The following is a 6,088-nucleotide window of genomic DNA, read 5'->3' as shown; positions in this document are numbered from 1 at the left end:
AGGAGAGCTTAGCAAGGCAGGCAATTCCAGCTAAACAAAAGCACAGCTAGGTAACTCTAAAAACTCACCAGGGACATCAAGCCTAAGAGAGTGAAAGTTGTTTGTTGTTCCCAACCATATAAAACACCAGAAAACCAAAACAGAAAAATACTATATTTTGTTATTTTTATTTAATGATTTTGTTTAGAGCTGTGTTAATTTGGAATACAATCCTTTCTGGTAACACAATAAGATTTCTTTTATCTGTTAAAGACAGTTGATTATTCTTAGGAGAATTTCACAATTTGATAGACCACACAAGCAGCACATTATGTGCTTTGCAGACACATTCTTTGATTATCTGTAATTTCCTGCAAAATTCAGGGATTAGAGTGTATTTTTTATCAATGAGCAAGGGTTGTCTTAGAGGCTGATAACATTGCTAGCCCACCAGCACAGACAGAAATATACCTGTGGGTTAATATATCTAAGAGGCAGAGACAATCTGACAGGCAGGTAGGATTCATCTTCCACTATCCCATATTGTGGAAGATGAACCTTGCTGTGCAGAATGAAAACCTTTCCTTTAGAGAAGAGAAAGACATTATACAGACTGCGGAAGGATGTACAGTTGCAACAGCCCTGAGAATTGGATGTTACATCTTGAAAAAATGCCTAGGATTCCAGTTTGCATATTTTCAAGTTATTTTACATTCTTAAGCAGAAGCATAAATATTAAAACACATTTTTTTTAAAAAAGCTGTAGAAAGCTACTATTTTCTATTATACAGTGTGGGGATCTATAGAAAAGAAGGTCTTATGGTGGAGGTAGTGATCGTTGTGCAAAAACATCTATATTCTATAGATATCTTCCAGTCATTGCACAAATTCTTTTGCAATAATTGTCCAATGGGTAGCTTGAGCCTAGTCAGAGCACAGACATTTGAGTATTTTTTGAGTATAGTATTGGCTTAAAAAGGTACCAACGCATCAGCAGACTGTGAAAGCGGACTGTTCTTGTATCAGTTAGGCACTGGGCAACATCCCCACAGGCTGCCTGCCTCTGGAACAACTCCATTTAGTAGAATATTTAGTGAATACGAATAGCTTGGTATCATGGACTAAAGAACGCTAATAGGCGATGAAGACGGAGCTTTTGTGGGATGGGAAATAAACCAGTGTTTTGATTTTTAGGAGAAGAATGTTTAGAGAAACTGGTTTCAAATGCATTTTGTAAAATAGCAACAAGTCCTAACCTAAAAAATAATCTTGCCTGGAATAAACCAGGCAGTTGCATGCACACGAGGAGATGGGACAACCTGGACTTCTGATCCTCTACTTGAAGTATCAGCCCCGTTCAGTTTTGCCTCCAAAATCCCTAGCAACACACTAACCTGCGGTCTGCGATTGCCCTCAGTGACGTACATGGCTGAATCCTCACTGATCGGAGAGTAGCAAATCCTCTAGTTTTCAAGAATAGCTATGATGCACTTATTGATGGGTACATAATATTTATCATAAAAAAATATCTTTTATATCAGTAAATCTTACATGGCAAGCAATCCAAATCTGATTATTATTTATCACAGTTTTCCCACGCAGAAAATCCCAAAATAAACCAATAAACACATGATTGCATGTTTAACCATGACACTCCTTTCTGATTAAATATTATTTCATAGCGTACACAGTCCAGGAGAAGTAATATACATTAGAGGCCTCTTAAAAGTTTATTAAGTCCCTTATAACACATTCTAGCAACATTAAACAGATTATAGTAAAAATAATTTATACTTTAAATCTTTTATTCATTGCACTAGGTGAGGTTAAGATTGGATATTAGGAAAAATTTCTTCACTGAAAAGGTTGTCAAGCATTGGAACAGGCAGCCAGGGAAGAGGTTGAGCCATGATCCCTTGGAAGTATTTAGAGACATGTAGATGACAATTAGGGACACGGTTTAGTGGTGGACTTGTCAATGTCAGGTTTACACTCTGACTTGGTGATATTAAGGGTCCTCTCTAACCTAAAAAATTCTATGATTCTATGATTTTAATAGTACAGAATATTGAGATAATATGAATGGGAACATGACTGTAAACCTACCACATGATTTCTGCTTCCAGTCCAAGAAGGTTTTTTTAAAGTTATGAAATAAAGTTTAATCAAAATTTCACAAGGATCTTCATTGATTAAGCTGCAGCTCAAGTATAGCACATAAAAAATATCTAGCAATTACTTGCAATACATTTGTGAGAGTCACAATCTGTTTTGACAATCTGAGAACAGCAAATGTAGAAATTCATCAAACAGGGAGAAATACTTATAAATACATGAAGGGAACTGAGAGACAAAGCAATACTATGTTCATAGCCTAACTCACACATACCTGGAGATAAGGCATCATTCTCCTTTCCGTGATTCTATTTGATGACTATGAGGGACATGAATTGGTGAGGAGTGGGCTACAAGAGCAGAAGAAAGGAATGTTTGTGGAGTTTGCTCCTAAACAGTGAGGTTCAGGTTTCATAGAGACACTGATATCCAAACACTGCAGAAAGAAGTCCCGAAGACTTTCACAGCATTGCTTTACCAAAGTTTCAGGAAATGCATAGCTGATTTGGGCATATTTTGGCATTTACTGTAGAAGGGGAAGCTGCCTGGTAATTCAGAGAAAGCTGATGAGGTGCCCTAAGAGGCCTGAGGTTTCTAAGCAAGAAACCCAAGTGCTGCAACTAACCCCTGGACCTGAGCCTGCCAGGAGCATGCAGAGGGATCACCCATGGACACTGTTCTCCAAATACTCCTTCTGTACATACAGCTTTTAACATTCACCTGAACATCAAGGGCTCTTTTGACAGGCTGCTCATGTCCTCAGGTAAGGAGTACTCCTTGGACCCCCAAAGAGACTAATCATCACCCTTTTTAATGCTCCAGTGTCATACCACAGAGAACTGTCTCATTTTTAGAGCTGAAGAGTACTGAAAATGTAATAACTCTGTCTCAGCTCCACAACAGAAACTGCCATCATGCTTGAAGTTGCTCAGCACTCTCATTTACCAGTTCTTTTCTTCCCGTCATACATTCCTCTAGCAGTGAAGCAAGGCTTCTCCATTCTCTGTAGCCCCCCTCTTGCCCAACCCACAGAGTAAACATGATCAAGGCTGTGCCATCACCTGGGCACCATTCTTCTTCCTCCTCTCCCTTAACTTAATAAAAACCCTATTCATGAAGTCTCCTAATATCTCTGTGAGGTCTCAAGCCTAGAATGGTGGAAAACACTTCAAAGACACTGCAGCATTTTGCATCCTCCTGCTGCCTCCTATGGTAGTAGCAAAGAAGCGCTACAGATTCCTGGCTGTTCTGTCAGTGAATCAAAACCAGAGGTGGAGGGGTCATTTCGGAGTGGGGTGTACAACCTGGGGAAGCATTTGACTAAAATGTGTCCCCAGGTGTGCCCAGCTCAGACAATCATTTGTTGTGTGCTCAGATCATCAGTGTGTGATTCTCGTGTACTTTGCTTCTCTTTCCTTCCCACTCAAATCTCGTCATCCTTACTGGTTCCCAGGCAAGGTATGGCATTAAGAATGTTAACTGCAAAATACTAAGGTCAGATTGCATAACTCAAGAAAAATGGAGGGAGCAATAACAGTGTGTCCAAGTGACAGTGACATAGAGACAAGAATTTAAAAAGCCTTAATGTCAGATGCAGCATTTGGCAATACCAGCTCTACCACAGCTCCTTTCCCTGTTCTTGAATTAGGAATGAAAAAAATTTCAGCAGCCATTTACTCTGGATGTTGTGATATTGTACTGGCCAAGCTATGTTCTAGCAGCCCACATTTTAGAAACCTGAGAGTAGAAACACTGACTCATGAATCCTGTAGCTAAACTAGTGCTACATGAATATGACTGCATGGGGATGTAAGCTGAGATCTGTAGTTTTACCGAGGCATAAGAATGTTTTGTACACTTCTTTGATATTTCCATATATTTAATATGTTTCTTTGGACTGATTCCATGGCAATTTTTTTATGAAATGTCTGCCTATAAAAGTAAAAGAAAGGATTCATAGTTTATAACTCCCTGACTGTAGTGTAAGTTACTATAAAGTAAGTTTATCTGACTGAAAATTGAAAGAATTAAGCAATGGCAGTTTTACCCTTCTGAAATAAGACTTGTCTTTAAGAGCCTCTTATCCTTACTTTAACTTATGTCACAAGCATGAACCTCAGACAGTAAAATCCTGGGTACCACTTCACAAGTGCTTCCATGAATTCTGGAAAGGTGTAACATTTCTTTTTTTTTTTTTTTTTTTGACACAAAGAAGAATTAGACTTTAACTTCCATTCTTTAAGAGCCTCTTATCCTTACTTTAACTTATGTCACAAGCATGAACCTCAGACAGTAAAATCCTGGGTACCACTTCACAAGTGCTTCCATGAATTCTGGAAAGGTGTAACATTTCTTTTTTTTTTTTTTTTTTTTTGACACAGAAGAATTAGACTTTAACTTCCATTTTTTGTGATGTTTCCTAGAACCGTCTCTGGAGAGTTTAGCCCACTTACATCTGTCAAATCTATTGCTGGAGGCATAACAGTGAATGAAGTTGGAAGCAGTGTTCATCTGAACATCACTCCATAAAAAGCTCCAGGATGACCCCTCTGCTGTGTGCTGGCACAAAGGGGCTGCCTATGGGTCAGATATGCCTGTCACCAGAGCAGTGATCTGTGTCTCCGGGGATGCAGAGGAGGGGAGGAGTCCCAGTGTAATACAAGTAAGCTTTACACATGTACCCAGTTTCATTGGGACAGTGAGATGCCCCTTTACAGCACTTCATAGCTCCCCTTTACAGAAAAGTGACCTCAAGCTCCAAAAGTTTTGAAAACTGTAAAATACATTTTAAAATTTGGAGGGGGAAAAAAAAAGCTTTAAGTCAAAATAACAAATGAAGCCTTAAAAAGTACTGTGCCTGAAAGCTTGTGAGCTTGTGCATATTTTATGAAAGGTGTTACTTTACGGTGCTCATCCCTCACACTTCTGATACTCAGGCAACATATATTGTATCAATGAAAGGATAGTGCCCCAAAAGGCAGCACACTGATAGCTGCTTCCATACCACAGGCAGAAGACATCAAAGTCAGGACGATCCCATCTAGCTTTGAACATTTCTGTCTGGCCCCAAAATCAGAGACTTGTCACCAAAGATTTCTACTATACTCAATGGAGAGAGAGAGGCATCTTTGAGGCACTGACTCCTGCTCACTGGCAACATTTCTTTCAGATTTTTCTTACCAATCTGTATAGTCTTTGCTGTCAGAGCATGTGACTGGGAAAGGAGCAGGAGATGAATGCCAGGTGCTGGAGTTGTCATGGTCATGGGGTCCCCTCAACAGTCACGCTCTACTGCAGCAAGAGACAATGCAGCACTGCAAATATCTCACTGACCTTGTTCACACCCCAGAATGTTAGAAGATATTTTCAAGACAGTTAAATCTGACTGGCTTACTGTCATTCATTTCTTCCACAGAGTTAATTATTAGTCCAGAACCAGCACCAGCATTTCAAACACTACCAAAAGGGATTTCCCATCCACAATACAACCTGTTGTATTGGCATCTTTCCTGGTAGTCTTTTCAATAACCAAAGAGATGGATATTTCACATGAGCTTAATAATGCCCAGAAAAAATGATAAATACTTTCCTTAGAGCATTTGTTCTGTTTATTTCCATTCCTAATAAAAATACATATACAGAAAGCTGCAGGCTTGACCAGAATACTTGAAGGTGTTTCCTCTACACAGAATGAGACTTTTAAAAACAGAACCTAAGAGGTTAAAATGAGCTCTTGAAAAAGCTTTTGGAAATACTGAACATAGAAGAGAGAAGTATTCAGCTAAAATGCTGGTTCACTGAAAGAATGTTCGTTCCTGTGGTTTATTTGCTTTTTTTCTTCAGAGAGACAGGATGAGTTGGAGCTAGCTTTTCTTAAAAAAAAAAAATATTTCTGTAAAGTTGTGTGCTTTGTGCAAGTGACATATTGCACGGGAGAGATATTTTTAAATGAACATTTTGAAGGTGAATTCCACAACAGTGACACACCTGTAGG

The sequence above is a fragment of the Lepidothrix coronata genome, unplaced genomic scaffold (assembly GCF_001604755.1).
Source record: "Lepidothrix coronata isolate B3197 unplaced genomic scaffold, Lepidothrix_coronata-1.0 Scaffold65, whole genome shotgun sequence".
Lineage (NCBI taxonomy): Eukaryota > Metazoa > Chordata > Aves > Passeriformes > Pipridae > Lepidothrix > Lepidothrix coronata.
Note: the sequence above shows the minus strand (reverse complement) of the source record.